The following is a 15,819-nucleotide window of genomic DNA, read 5'->3' as shown; positions in this document are numbered from 1 at the left end:
TGAGGCATTGTCCTACACTTCAGCGGTTGGCACAGTGCTCTGTCTTCGCTACGGTTGGGTAAACCCTTGCCACTGCCTGGAAAAGACCAAACAAAGAGGGTCTGCTGGGTGACCCCATCCTTGGGCTCCTGGTGGCCAGTGGGAGCCCTTTGGCCTTTGCACCAGTCTAACACTGTCACACTGCCACTAGAGACACCCCTGGCACGGAGGCTGAGATCTTGGCACATCTCTTTGCAAAGGTCGCCAACTCCATGGCTGCCAGATTCTCACAGCTTTCTGACTATGTCTCAGAGACATGAGTGCAAGGTCTAGGACTCCTTTTACCCTGACTCAGTAAGGATGTGCTAGGCCACATATCAATAGCAAAGAAATATGATCTCTGCTGATACTGAGTACAGATAGTCTCCCATACTTACACAGAGCACTTTGTATGCTGTCTTTAACTGAACCCACAATGTTCACATTGAGGAAATCAAAGAGAGAGATCTTGCAGTGGGTAGCAATGGTCAGACTCTGCTGTTGGTCTCTGGGCAGAGATGTACCATTTCTAAGACAGACACAGAAGTGAATCTCTCACAGGTCCTCTTGTTCTTTTTTCAAGATCATTCTAACCCGGTGGCCAGCAATCCCATACCTAGTGGATGACTGGCAGAACCACCCATGTCCATAAGCACATTGATTACCAGTACAGATGGTAGGCTCATCCACAAGTCCCCAAGACCTGCAGGGCTGGCCTTCTCTGTCAGTCATTCTCCAACTCTCCCAGCCTGTGCAGCAGAATGCTCAGAACCCTACCCTATGTCCCGTTTTCAAGGGCCTTCACCTCTCCTCTGCACAAGATAGTTTCTCCTGCTACAGCCAGCATTCCCAAAGCACAGTGGTGGCTTTGAATGCTTCTACAACAAAAATAATAGATTAGTTGCCAGGCAGTGGTGGTACACATTTTTAATCCTAGCACTTGGGAGGCAGATGCAGGCAGATCTGAGTTGGAGGCCATCCTAGTCTAAAGAGCAAGTTCCAAGACAGCCAGGGCTACACAGAGAAATCCTGTCTTGGGGGAAGAAAAAAAGATTAGTCATTGACTCTCAGGGCTGGAAAGAGTCCTCATGTCACCTGATCCAATGTAATCATTTTTAGAAAAAAAGAGTTGAGGCCCAGAGAGTTTAAACAACACAGCTGAGGCCACATAACAAGGAAGAGGTCACTTTAGGACCAGAACCTCACGCTCATGACTGTTACACATAGTATATCCAGTTCAAAGTGATCTGAATTTATTTATGAATGCAGAGTGAGGTAGAGGAGACAGGTGATGAAGACATCATTCCCTAGCCTTGAGATGAAGGCATTTTGAGGGATAGTAGGTATGAAACTACCTCACTCTCCTCCCCAGAATGTCATCCTGTGTGGCTTTGCTGGCCCATGACTTGGAAGAAAATAAGTCGAACTTTCTTTCCCTGTTGTGGTAGGTCCCACATGACATATAGTCACAGGGCTCTTCTTCAGTGCTCTGGGACACCATGGAGGTCAGAGAACAAGTTGTGGAAGTCACTTTTCTCCTTTTACCACATGGGTTCTGGGAACTGAAATTGGATGGTCAGCCCTGGTAGCAAGTGCCTTTACCTGCTGAGCCATCTTGCTGGCCCCGTTATTCTTTTTTTATTTAGGATGAACTCCAGCTCATGGGCTAGAGCTGTGCATATCCAGGGTGGGTCTTCCCTCTTTGTTAAATCTCTCAGGAAACACTCTCACAGACATGCCCAGAGATGAGTCTTGTAGGTTATTCTACATCTAGTCAAATTGACAATGACCACCACAGAGGACAAATGACATTAAACTACTGCAGTGTCTATTAGGTGTCAAGTAGATGGTCAACTTCAGGGGTCCAGAGCTGAGGGGAGAAGTGGGAGATAGACATTGATTTAGAACGGGCATTTAGTGCTGTGGAATAATCCCTTTGTACACTGTGAAGATGTGTTGCTCTCATTGTTAATAAAGAGCTGACTGGTCAACAGCTATGCAGGAAGAAGCTAGGCAGGAGAGCCAGACTGAGAGAATGCTGGGGAGAAGGAGGGCAGAGTCATGGAGAGTCACCAGCAAGCTGCAGAGGAAGCAGGAGATGAGTCTACTGTGCTGAAAAAAAAAAAAGGTACCACCACGTTGTAGAGAGTAGATAAGAAATACGGGTTCATTTAAGATGTAAGAGCTAGTTAGTAACAAGCCTAAGCTATTAGCCAATCGTTTATAGTTAGTGATAATGTGTGGTTATTTGGGAATGAGCTGGCAGGACAGAGCTGACTGGTGGGACTGAAAAGCTCCACCTACACTGTGGTCCAGATGAGCTCATGGATACCATGAGGAAAGACAGGACATCTAAAGATGGAGGCCTAGGGTAGCCCACGCTTCAAGTTAGAGATGAGGGAGGGAACTGACAAAATAACCCAAAAGGAGTAGTTCAAGTGAGGAAGGATGAGCTGGAGAAAGAGAGAAAACTGTTTGGGAAGGGCTTGAAACCAGCCCTGGCTAATCAAATTATTGCTGGTGATTTGAGAAACTGGAAAAAAAAAAAAAGCATTCTGTTTTTCCAAATTCTCTAGTATCGTTAAAAGGAAGAGTGGGCCAGGCGGTGGTGGCACACGCCTTTAATCCTAGCACTTGGGAGGCAGAGGCAGGTGGATCTCTGAGTTCAAGGCCAGCCTGATCTACAGAGTGAGAGCTAGGACAGGCACCAAAACTACACAGAGAAACCCTGTCTCTAAAAAACAAAAACAACAAAAACAAAAAGGGCCACAGTTGGAGAAATTTAGCCCTCCTAAATTTCTGAGCGGTGTAAACCCTAAGTTTTTGTGTGATCCAAGCAAGAACAAACCATGGGCCACTGGGGCAACTTGGTGGCTCTTGACTTTTTGGGGTGTAAGAATGAGATAGATTTAAATTTGCTTAGACTATGAAAGAAATGTTGCCTTTTTGTGATGTCTACTATCACATTCAGTCCACTGCACTGAGAGTTCCTTCAGAGCAAGGGAACGATGGGAGTGGAAAACAGAAATTGGACGCAAAGTCCACCTCGTCCTTGGAACCACACGGTTGCCACCCTGCCGGGAGAGGGTTGAGGCACACGTGAAGGGAGGCCCCTGGCGTGCTTTTGGCAAGAAGTTGTCATGAAAGAGAAAATGCTCCTTGCCCTTGAGTGCCACAGAGGGAATTAGGAAACTCCGCCCCAGCTTTGTCACCCAGCTAAGCACAAGTTACACTGTCCCTCTTCCGTCTCCAGCATCCTAATTGCACTACAAGTCTGGGACCACAATTAGAACCAGAACCAGACCCCAGAGGCAAAAACCAGTCAACCGTCTGAGTCACCGAATTAGAGAAGCACCAGACATTTGGAAAGAGAGCCTACTGGGTGAGGGGACCTTTAGAATCTGGACATCGTTGGTAACAAGTTAATGAGTTTCTAAAAATTGTTTTTGAAATTACAGTGTAGAGAGACACCGAAAAAGGTTCTTGAAAGTAAAGACAGCAAGTAATACTCTTCATTCACTCACTCACTCACTCACTCACTCACTCACTCACTCACTCACTCAGTCATTCATTCATACATTTGCACTCTTTGATTTTGGAACACCATTCATGCATCATGGAGAAGAGGTAGAAGTGAGAGGTGTCTTCATACCACCTACAGTCTAGGCATAGCTAGGAAAGGAGAAGATTGCTGCCTTCTGTGACCATGTCAGAGGAGAAACACAGGTACCAGAAGATCAGAGAGAAGCAACATGATCAAAGGGAGGGGTCACAAGGCTTCTGAGGTGAAACAGCATCTAAGCCGTTGTCTGCAGACAAGGGCAGTCCAGGGACGTGTGGGTACCTACCATCGTAAGGAGACAGTACCATGGACATCGGCAGCCAATTGCTCAGGTTTAGGTCTCGGAGCCTCTAGGAGCTGCAGACATTGCTTGGGTGAGTAGTCTTCCTCTGCGCCAGTATCCTCACACAATAATACCACTTCCAATCACACGGACTCCGGAGCGTCAAGCAGTCCACAGCACACTGAGCACTAATCTACTCACAGCCAAGAGACTGGGGAGCTGCGGAAGGTGCCCATAATCCCTTCTAAATTAGAAATTTGTTTCAGAACTGTTAGGAAATGTATTTCCTAGGATTTCACTACCACATCCCAAACCTTATTTCCCTGCACTGTTTCAAGCTCCTCGATGACAAACACACCAGCTGCCAGGTCTTTAGCCTCTGAGGTGGAGAAAGAGTGCCAGGGCTTATATGAGAATCATGAGCTGGCAAGATGGCTCAGCAGGTACAGGAACTTGCTGCAAGGCCTGGTGACCTGAGTTTGATCCCTGGGACCCGCATGGTAGAAGGAGAGGACAGCTTCCCACAGGTTGTCTTTTTATCTCCACACGTATGCCACAGCATGTGCACATGGGTGGACATACATAAAGATAAGTAAAAATGCAATTTAAAAAGTTTTAAAGGGAGAACTTTTCAAAGTTGATGCGGGGAGATTGCTGGAGGGTGGGAGGCACCATCCCCAGTCACTGGCCGCAGAATTAACTCCCGGGTCACAGGCTCAGTTAAAGTCATTTATGAAATAGAAGAACAAGTAAGGGCAGAGTGACCAGAGATCATTGGCCTGGATTTGCATTTTTTAAATGAATTATTTGTGAATTTTATACAATGCACCCCGACCACAGTCATTTCCTATTCCCCCAGGTCTACCCTCCTATCCTTGGGACATACTCCTCCTCCCAAAATAACCCCAAATCACCAAGTCCAATTTGTGTTGTCCATATACTCATTGGGGCCTGGTCAAAGGGCATTTAAAAAATTAGTAATAATAAAAAAAGATAATGAGTTCATGTATCACCTCCACCCGCGTGGGCACAGAGTTCTGTGGCTTTCAGTGCTGGCCCGGGCTATATGACCAGCACTGCTATCTGATTCCAGAATGTTCTCATCACTTTATAAAGAAAACATTTGCCAGGCTTTTGAAGCAGCAGCCCTGTGGCAGAGCTGCTGTTGTAGAAATAAAGGATCTATGATCAGGAAATTGATAAACCGTGTAGATCTGGAGTTGAGAGCTCATTTTCAGGACATGCCTGCCTGCTCCTGCCCTGCAGCTTCACTTGAGATCTGCCCCCGCCCGCCCCATCTCTACTGACCATGAATTGGCCCACAGCCACACCATCTTCTGGTCTATGTCTGAGATCCCCTGAAACCCTCCCTCCTTTAAGTTGCTCCTGCCAGGTTTTCTGTTGACAGCAAGAAGACACAAAACGAATACGAGCACTACTCCTCCCTGTGGGTTCGCAAAGACCCTAAGCTCTCCAACCTCACAAGCACATCCATTGTATGGGAAAGAAGAGAGGGCATATTTCCAAGGCGGGCTTCTCAACGGCCCCTCTCTAGTTATCCCACATGGCTGGCTCGGCTCCTCCTTTTCTTTTTTTAGATTGTATAGGAATAGGGGTTTAAGGAGTACAGAGTCCCAGCTGGGGAAGATGAAAATGTTCTAAAGAGGTAGCGATTTCAGCTGTGTGTGGGGGTGGGGGGGGGGGGGTGGGCGGCGGCGCCTGCCTTTAATCCCAGCACTTGGGAGGCAGAGGCAGGTGGATCTCTGTGAGTTCCAGGCCAGCCTGGTCTACGTAGTGAGTTTCAGGATAGCTAGGGCTGTTACACAGAAACCCTGCCTTGAAAAACCAAATAAAAAAAAAAAAGAGAGAGAGAGAGATAATGGTTGCACAACAATGTGTATGTGCTTAGTGCCACAAACTGTGTGCCCCAGAGCAGCTAGGACGGTATATTGTACGCTATACATTTTTCTTTGACAAGTTAAGAACTAATGATATGCTTACGCTAGTTTTATGGTTAAACAGTTCCATGAACTCTAGATGGTCCTACAGTTGGGGTTCCTTAGCAAGAATCTGAGTGTCCTCTTCTGTGAAATGGGCCTAACCTTTGATTTAATTAAAAAAACACCTATGGAGCAGTCACTTTGGTTGAAAGTTCAGGCTGGTGGCCTGGGACTGTGTGGCTCCCTGGGCTTTGGGAAATGGGTAAGTCGAGTCTTTCTCTGTGCCTGGGTTTTGCCATCTGAAAAACGAAGACTATTGTTCCTCCATTATGAGGCTGTGATAAATAAATGAGTGAATGCATCAAGATTCCTGTGGGAGTGCCACCTGTACTTAGTATCTGTCCAAAGTCCTGCTCTCCCGGAGCAGACAACAGAGAAACTATGGGTTGTGAGTGTAGCCAGCAGTTAAAGTCCACAGATGCTGTGTGTGAGACCGGGAGTTAGGGCCTCGGCACAGACTTGTCCACAGGAGCGGGGGGGGGGGATAGATGAATGGGGGGGGAGAGGGGGGACAGGAGAGAGAGAGAGAAGAGAAAGAAGAGAGAGAAAGGAGAGCCTGAGAGAGAAGGGGAGAGAAAGGAGATAGATGGAGAGGGAGAGAGGAGAGAGAGGGGGGAGAGAGGAGATAGGAGAGAGGAGAGAGGAGAGGAGAGAGAGAGAGAGGAGAGAGAGGAGAGAGAGGGAGAGGAGAGAGAGGAGAGAGGAGAGAGAGAGGAGAGAGGAGAGAGAGAGAGAAGAGGGAGAGGGAGGAGAGAGAGACAGAGGAGAGAGAGCACCTGGTAAGGTCAAGGTGACTTACATAGGCACTGGGTGAATGCTAATGTCCCTGCCCGGCCCTTTCCACCTCCCCATTCTGTGGAAGATCATGGCTGATGGGGCAGGCCCCTGCCATCTGAGGAGCTGAAGCCACAGCTCAGGCCGGCCTGCAAAGGCTGGCTGCTGTTTCTGTAGCAGGTACTTTTCCTGTTGCCCTGAGAGGAAACGTGAATCAGCCGCTGTTTGGTTCCATTTCCTGGGAGGCTGCAGGCCCAGGAAATCTGTGGTTTGAGCATCAGTTCAGAGATCAAGTGAAATGGCTATTGGCAGTGGAGTGTGTTGCTAGGACCACTGACAATGTTCTCTCAAGCCAAGTGACTCACGTTGAGCTGGCTCTTCAGGCCTCTTTCTCCTGATTACAAGCATCTCCTGAAATGAGTAGAATTTCCTGGCCTGGGGTGACTCTTCCTTAGCTGGACTGGATAGGAGAGCACATCTGGAGCAGTTTGGGTTAGGAGTGGAGTGTCCAGCCTGCATGATACAGAGGCCAGGCATGCTCACCCTCATGGGTACCACAGCTAGTGGATGCTGGAGTCAGGGACCTGCTCTGACCACTCCACACTCTCCAGCTACTGAGCAGAAATCCCACTGTGACCAGTCTTGGGACAACCAAACCATTTACCACACCTTGCCAATGGCCAATTAGGTTAAAGTTCACCTATTTATACAGCGATTCTCTATCTGCCAGTGTAATGAAACAATTAAGAAATCTTATGGGTTTTTTTTTTTTTTTGCAAAGACAGCAGTTAGCCAGTTGTTAGAAAAGACAAACACACACACACACACACACACACACACACACACACACACACACACACACGAGAGAGAGAGAGAGAGAGAGAGAGAGAGAGAGAGAGAGAGAGAGAGAGAATATGTACAGGTGTTAGACAACACCAAAGTATAAATCATTCCTTCCTTTGGGCCATGATTCCCTCCAAATAGTTCCTGTGTGCCAAGGGATCTTCCTGTGCGTGGACTGATCATGAGGGAAGAAGGGTTCCTCATGAAAGATACCAATGTGGTGACTCAAACGGGATGGCAGAGTCTGGTGCAGGCTACGTGAGGATGCTGTGATGTTAAGGGTGCTTGGGTGAACAGCCACACACCAGCTGCACTGCAATGCTGGTGTCTGGTTTGTGGTTTCATTGTATATGGTCTTGAAGTATTTCCTACAAAAGAGCATGGGAGCTGAATTCTACCTCCTTGGGCAAGCCTGAACATGCTTATCTGGGAAATGTGGACAATGATAGAAAATTCCTAGGTAGACAACACCCAAGAGAAAGTATTGGAAACAGTTAATAAATTCGGAGTCATCATAGAAATGCTATCAATGGTGACAGTGATATCAACAATGACAACAAAGGGTGAGACAGCTCGTGTGTGGAACCTCTCAGGGAGGAGCTCAGGGAGGAGCCTTTGCAGGTGGCTTGGGTGGAGGGTGTGATGGCGATCTACTGATATCTTTTCCAACTTTGAGATTCTGTGAGAAAGTGCAGAAGGTTTGTGAGTTGGGGTATGGGAGAGAAAGAGGCTGTGAAAAACTAAATGCATGCCTTGTCTAAAAGGGGGAGATGTTATGTAGCTCCAACCCTAGATAACTGAAATTTTCAGCTGATATATACACATGGCTGTATTTGTCTATTATCCATCCATCCATCCATCCATCCATCCATCCACTCACCCATCCATCCATCCACTCAACCATCCATCCATCCACTCACCCATCCATCCACCCACCCACCCACCCATCCACCCAACCATCCATCCATCCACCCACCCACCCACCCATCCATCCATCCATCATCCATCCACCCACCCCCATCTATCTACCCATCCATCTATCCATCCACCCACCCATCCACCCATCCATCTACCTATTTATCCCTCCATAGATCACTCATCAATTATTTATCTATAAACATCTATTATCTATCATCTATTGTATATTATATATAGTTCAGCTATGTATATACATAGATGTGTATTTTTGATGTATTCAAGAGATATATGAAGAATGTTCCTACCACACCAGACCCATCAGCATTCACATCCATCCTCTTTGTCTCCATCTCAGGCAAACACTAACTTGCTTCTGTCTCTAAGGATTTGCCTCTTCTGGAATTTGACATGAACAAATCATGCACTGTGATGGTTTGGCAAGCTGCTGCTTCCACTTAGCATCCTGTTTCCCAGGTCCATCATGCTGCAGCATGCATCAGTGCTTCATCCCTCTCCCTTGCTGAGGAGTATCCCATTCTATTGTTACATCCCATTCATACATCCTTCATCAGCTGATGAGTGGTTAGCTATTTCCACTTCGGGGTAGCTGTGAATCGTGCTGCTGTGACCCTTTGTGTACAACTTCTTGTGCAGATATTCTCATTTCGTTTGGGTAGACATTTAGGGGATGCCAAGTATCTCAATATTTCACAGAACAGATCTCTCCCTCTCTCACACACAAGAAACCAAACCAAACCAACCAACCAACCAACCAACCAACCAAACAAACAAACCTATGGACCAAACACAAGACATCAGAGAATAATTTTCCTTTCTCTCCTCTCCTCTTCTCTCCTCTCCTCTCCTCTCCTCTCCTCTCCTTTCCTTTCCTCTTCTCTCCTCCTCTCCCCTCCCTCCCCCTCCCCTCTCCTCTTCTCTCCTCTCCACTCTTCTCCTTTCTTTCTCCCTTCCTTCCTTTTCTCTTCTCTTTTCTTTCTCTCTTTCTCTCTCTTCCTTCCTTCCTCCCTCCCTCCCTTCCTTCCTTCCTTCCTTCCTTCCTTCCTTCCTTCCTTCCTTCCTTCCTTCCTTTCTCTTTCTCTCAAACTCACAGAGATCCACCTGCTTCTGCCTCCTGAATGCTCAGCTTTCTGTGCTCAGCTCAGAGAATAATTTTCAAACTTTGGTATAAGAATTTTTGTAGCTGTCACACCTGAATCCTTTTGGATTTCCACTTTCTCCAGGATTTTAATAAACTTCTGCATTCACTTTTTAAAATAATTTAATCTCCTTCCTTCCCTTCCTCCTTCCCTCACTCTCTTCCTTTTTTCCTCCTTCTTTCTTTCTTAATCTTAAGTCTGTGCTTGTTAGATCTTGTGAGACACATAGACATCATATCCCACTTTATTTTCATTTTATTTTTAACTTTTTTTGCCAGTCCTGTTTGGCTCTATCCTAGGTCCAACTTTCTTTTTATCTTTGTTTCCTTGGTTTGTGACACTGGGGATTGAACCCAGAGCCCGTGGCTGCTCTGCAAGCCCTCTCCACTTGAGCCACACCCCTAGCTTCTTGAGATGATAGAAATACCGGAGACACAGCTAGAATCAATTCAGAAAGAGAATTCCTAGCTGGAGCAGGAACACGGGCCAAGAGGGGCACTTGGGAACTCACTGTGCCTGGCTTCCTGGTGGTGTTCACACAGGCACAAGTGTAGTTTAGACGGTGTCTGCAGCCAGGGCAGCAGATGTGGCTTGAGAATACTGGTAGCAGTCACTGCCCCAGGAAGACATGTTCTTCTTTCTGTGCTTAGGAATGAGGGACAGGCTCCCTTTTCTGAGGAATGACTGCCCAGGTGGGCATATGGGTTCCTACCATAGAACCCAGTATACTCTGAGCCAAGGTCACTGTGGTAGCTCAGAGAAATGCTTTAAAGTGTGGCAACAAAAGATGTGAAACAAGAGAAATGTAATGAAATGTAATGGTTCTGCCCAGCTCTCCCATGTTATGTGATTTAGTGATGTGCTGGGTAGTGTTAGGCATACAATTTCATCTTCATAATCCAGTTTCCTCATCCATCAATGGAGACAAAACAGTACCTGCTTTATAGGAAAGTTTTTAAATTAAAGAAACAAAGTGTCTGGGAAAAGGCTGCCACACCGTAGGCACTGAGCAGACATTAGTACTGTTACTATACCAGAGTCCATCAGTATTTTCTTGTGTATCTAAACTTGTATGTGTCAGTGGAGTCTTTTGGGGACTGTGGGAAGGACTCTCAGAGGCCTCTGCCACAAGACTGAATAGTACCAGCTTCATGGGATTGACCTGACTACATTGTCCAGCCAGAAAGACCACGGTCAAAGAGATAGACATCTGATGGGCCGATGTCTGTCCTAGAAGTTAGAAAAAGATCACAGAGGAAGGAAGGCTGTAAAGCAAGCAGGGAGAATGCTCCAGGCAAAGTTTGCTGTCTACCAAGTGCTTCAGCTGTCTACCAGTTCAACAAGCTGTATCAGTGAACCAAAGGCCAAAATCAGTGTGATTGGAGAGGGAGCAGGTGATGCCCCTGGCAGAGGAAGCAAACCATGCAGGGGCAGAGGGAAGCCGCCATGTTTCTGAGCAATGAGCCACTAGCTAGATAGGACCTGAGCATGGGAGAGAGTGGGGAGAAACAGGGAAGGCTGGGAAGGCGGCGAGGGGCGATTGATCCCGAGAGGCTCTGTGTGTCAGGTTTACCATCTGAGAGCAACAGGGTGGTCAGGGGAGGAATCTGAAGATAGGTGCTACATGGTCAGGTTTTTCTAAATTCCAAACCTCCCTCTGACTTCAGTGAGGCAGAGGCAACAGCAGCCATCGCCATTAGGTAAGGGTGGAAAAGGAGCCCACAGGGGGCACAGGTATGGCGACGCGATTTAATAGCCGAACGAGGATAGAGATTCCAATGCTGTACAGAGAACTACATGGCAGAATTGGGCTCCAGTGGAACGGACTCAGGAGGGAAAGTTTTGAAGACTCTTGAGTATTAAAAAAAAAAAAAAAGTATATTGACACTGAGACAAAGCAGGGGGAAATTCCATAAAACAAACGACCCAAGCCAACGTTGCGAAAGTGAAACCGAGCCGTCCACGGATAACTTTGACTTATTTGAAAACTCAGATGAAGGGCATCACTATTCTGAATACGGAACCAAGAACTCTTGCTGCCTTGCCGCCCCTCAGAGGGTTTCCTGGCCACGTGGGCAACTTCAGTTGGCTTCTGTGAAGTGTCTTGGGAAGGCTCATCTGTTCTCTGATCAACGCCTTTTATTAGCACGTGACTATTTGGATTCATTTCCTATTGCTACTCGAGTCATCTACTATTAACAGAGTGGCTTAAGTCAACAACAGCAGCAAACCGTCTTACAGTTTGGGAGATTAGAAGCCCCAGCTTGGGTCACATAGAACGAAAATTAACATGCCTCCGAGGGCTTTGTTGCTTTCTGAACGCTCCAGGGGAAAATCTGTTGCTTAGCCTTTTCCATTTCCAGTGGTCGCCTGCATTCCTTGGCTCCTGGCCTCTGCCTCCCTCTTCAAAGCCAGCGACTGCCTCACTCTGAGGTCTGCTTCTGTCATTACATTCTGGGTCTCTGCTTTTCCTGTCTCCCCTTGTCACTTGTAAAGACTGTTGTGAGTTACTGGGCTGACCGGCATAACCAGGACCATTGTCCCTGCCTGAAGGTCCACATCCCCAGCTGCCCATTCCTTTTGTCATATGTTCACGGGTTCTGGGGGTTAGGGTGTGGGCATCTGAGGGGGGAGGCATTTACTCTGCCTACCACAGTGCTTGAGCATGTTACAGAATAGATGCCAGAGAGGCAATGTGTGTGGTGGTTAAACTCAAGCTTTGTGGCCAAGTACATTGGATTTTTCAGGCTGCCTCCCCCAAGTGCCAACCCTGTGGCTCCCGAGTGTCTGTTTCCTCATCTGGCAGTGGGACAGTAATCAGACTCACCTCATAAAGTCATGGCGAGGACCAATTAATTACATATATAATATGCACGTACATACACACATGTGTACATACTTGTATTTATGCGATGTCAAGAACTTTGAACAGTAACTAGCAAGTGCTAGGGCTTATCAAATATTGCATTATTATCTGATAGATGGATTTTATATAGCCTTATTTTTTATGGTTGCATTTGATGATTAATGGCAATGTCTGGAGTGTGTTGAAGGAGTTCATATGTTTAAGAAAAATACGAGGGTAAATATAACACTATGTTAAGTGAAAGGAGGTCATTTCAAAAGAGCCCATACTATCTGGTTCTGTTTATAAAGCTGGGTAAACATATATTCTGTGAACAGTGGTATGAGAAAACAGTTCACATAGCAGGTGTCAGAGATAGTGTCCTTAGAAAGATGGGCTCACAAAGTTGGCCCGATGCCATTAAAAGAACAGATAATAGTTAGCTTTGTGTTTCTAGAATGAAGCACCAGTTTAAATAAAAAACAAAACCAAAAACAAAACAACAACAAAACCTTAGAATGACCTGCCCAACCACATGGAAATCTCTATTTACAGCCAGGGGGAAAAAAGGTGATGTACAGAAAATGGAGTGAGAGTCAGAGACTTTGAACACGGTCTGTTCTCTTGGCTACTTGTGATTGGCTGGGCCTTGGGGACTTCCTATAAATGTTGGTCTCTATCTGTGAGGGAATCAGGTTAAGTTACAGTGTACCATGTACTGAAGAACCTCAAGGCCTAACTTCACAAGTGAGTGTCAGCTTTGTGCCTGCCTGACAGTTCCCTTCAGCAGGTGAGAGCTGGGAACCTGACTCTCAGAATATTCCCAGGGAATAGTTAGCTGGCAGGAGAGGTTCATGGACTATAGACAACACGATTTACGATGAGTATTTGCTTTGGATTTGGGCAGGTGGCAGGAGGGGGTGCCTGGATGACTATTCCCAGTTTAAACCCCTAAACTCTGTCTATAATGAGTTTTCCCAAGAGACAACACTCACAAAAGAGAAGACTATGTGGGTCCTGCTGGGTTCCATTAGGAAAGGGGCCTCAGGTTGTAGATTCAGGTTTGATGGGAATTTCACCCAACAACGTTTCCCTTACTGATGTCTTACAATCTCCCACCATAACAAATGACAGTCATCAGCCGAAGTCTGTGCTGGATCCCATGAGCTCTTCTAGGGCATCAGCAAACCAGGCGTGATCTGGGGATCCCACCAATATGGACAGTCCCCTGGGATTGGGGTTGGATAATGGGTTGAAAGGGAACATGAGGACGTCCTTCGTGGAGGTGGAACTGTTCTCGAGCCAAGTGTGGCCATATAGAAACAGAATCACCAAGTGGTGTACCTGACATGAGGCATTTCATCATTTCCTGCTTGGTTGCTACCTCTTAGAAGACAGATGTGCAAAACCTCAGACACCCTCAGCTATTGCTCATCACCACAGGCAGCGTTTGGTGTCCTGTCTTAGATGTAGCTTGTGAGTATTTTTCTGTTAAAGAAAGAACTCAAAGGGGGGGGGGGAAGGTTCCTCTATCTAAGAGAATTACACATGAACTGGTCAATGGTTTTCCCCTACTGAAAACTGACCCTGGAGTGCTTGGGTAAAGACAGTTTTCGGAGGTGTATTCCCAGACCCAAAGGAGAGGCCTGTCTGCTCATGCAGGTTGCCAAGCTTCCCTCTTCTTTTCTTACTTGTAAGGAGGAGGCAGGTGCCTCAACCCACTCCCCAATTCATCATGGTGCGATGCTCCATAGTGTGACAGTCTCCTGGCTACCCAACTTGGGTGCCATTTGAATTACCCATCTAGAGAATCCTCATGCAAGTAATAAAGTCCCATAAACATGCCTCGGACTTGGGTTTTCCGTTTTTTAATTTCCCTAGAGGTTAGCTTTAGCCGGGTATTTTGGTCTGTTTCATACAGAAGGCAATATTCTATATGAACACAAATTGTAGAGTGGAGGTGCCGGGTGCTGCCCTAGATTTGAAACTGGTATTACTGCCAAGGATTTGCTGTTCTCAAGGGAGATTTGTAAGACAGCGAAGCCAAGCCTAGCCAGCACTGATTGCTAGAAGCTGCTATTTCTAGGCATGGCAAGGCGAACTAACTCAGCTTCTTTTAGAGGGGGAGGCAGGATGACTGGTACCCAGCAGTGCGGTGTGAATGCGTCCTCTTCTCTTGATGTATTGGAAGCTTAATTCCCATTGCAGCAGTGTTGGGATGGAGCTAAGGGGCAGTGCTTGGGGCTCTGCTCTCATGAACAGATTTGTATCAATTATAGAAGAGCTCTTGACTACAGTGTAGGTTCCTGCCCTGGCCACTCTGCTCACATGTGCTTCTCTGTGCACTTGACTCTTCTGCTTGGATGATGGAGCTAGAAGACCCTCCAACACATTTTCCCCACTATGGCAGTTACTAAAATAACTATAGTCGTCTGTTGTACCACAAAAAGAGCTAGGACATGGTGCTCACTACTTACAGGCTGTGACATTTAGTGGACAGGTATCATATAACTAACTTTCCCCCTGATGGAGGATGAGCCTGACGTGTGTGTGTGTGTGTGTGTGTGTGTGTGTGTGTGTGTGTGTGTGTGGTGTGGTGTGTAGGGAATTTGTGTGCTTAAGAAAAATCTACTTCCTATCAGCAGGCTTGTCTTTTGTTGTGAAGTCCTGACAACAGTGAATGGAGCTGAGTCCTGCTAAACATAACCAGTCTACTTCCTAGGACCACCAAGATGCCCAGGACGCACTGGACAAAACCTGCGAATGGAAAGAGTTTTAAAATCTTTCACGATCTGTATGCACGTGTGTGAGAGAAGGTGTGTGCATAACGCGGAGCTCGTGTGGAGGTCAGAGGAAAGCCTCCAATGTCAGTCTTACCTTCTACCTCATTCCAGACAAAGTCCCTCGCCCTGTGCCGCACGCACCAGGCGACCTGGCTTGTGAGCTTCTTCAGAGTCTCCTGTTCCGGTCTTCCTCTCAGCTCGCCATAGGAACTCGAGGGCTGCAGCTTCTACCCTGTCCTGCCTTATGGGCTTCCTGGGGATCCAAACCCAGGCCTCTGCACCTGTGCAGCAAGTGATTTATCACTGAGCCATATCCCAGTCTCCTGCCCGTGAGTGGCACACAGACAAATTTTGTTATCTTCCACAGTGTGTGCTATCGGTTAAGACGGATTCTATGAAATCATATATTCTGTATTTCTTAAGTGTTGATACATGCTACCCCAATTAGTCTCAGCATGATGCATATGTGCTTTGTTTTTCCACTAAATAACTTCATGTAAAAAAAAAATTGAGGGTTGGGGCAATTGAAAGTATTTTTGACTTTTGAACACAATCCCCTACTTAAGCCCAAAGTTACACAGCAGAGTTATATGGCCACGCACAGCTTGAAGACAGAATATTCTGCCTTTGAACACA

The 15,819-nt window shown here is 46.7% G+C and overlaps 1 protein-coding gene across 1 annotated transcript in view; it reads right to left on the bottom strand.

The window, feature by feature from the left end:
- Rbpj (recombination signal binding protein for immunoglobulin kappa J region) overlaps positions 1-15,819 on the bottom strand; it is a 204,098-nt gene that overhangs the window by 170,799 nt on the left and 17,480 nt on the right. The window lies entirely within an intron of this gene.

This window comes from Peromyscus eremicus, chromosome 10, assembly GCF_949786415.1.
Source record: "Peromyscus eremicus chromosome 10, PerEre_H2_v1, whole genome shotgun sequence".
NCBI classification, from domain to species: Eukaryota; Metazoa; Chordata; class Mammalia; order Rodentia; family Cricetidae; genus Peromyscus; species Peromyscus eremicus.
Note: the sequence above shows the minus strand (reverse complement) of the source record. Positions and strands in the feature narration are given on the sequence as shown.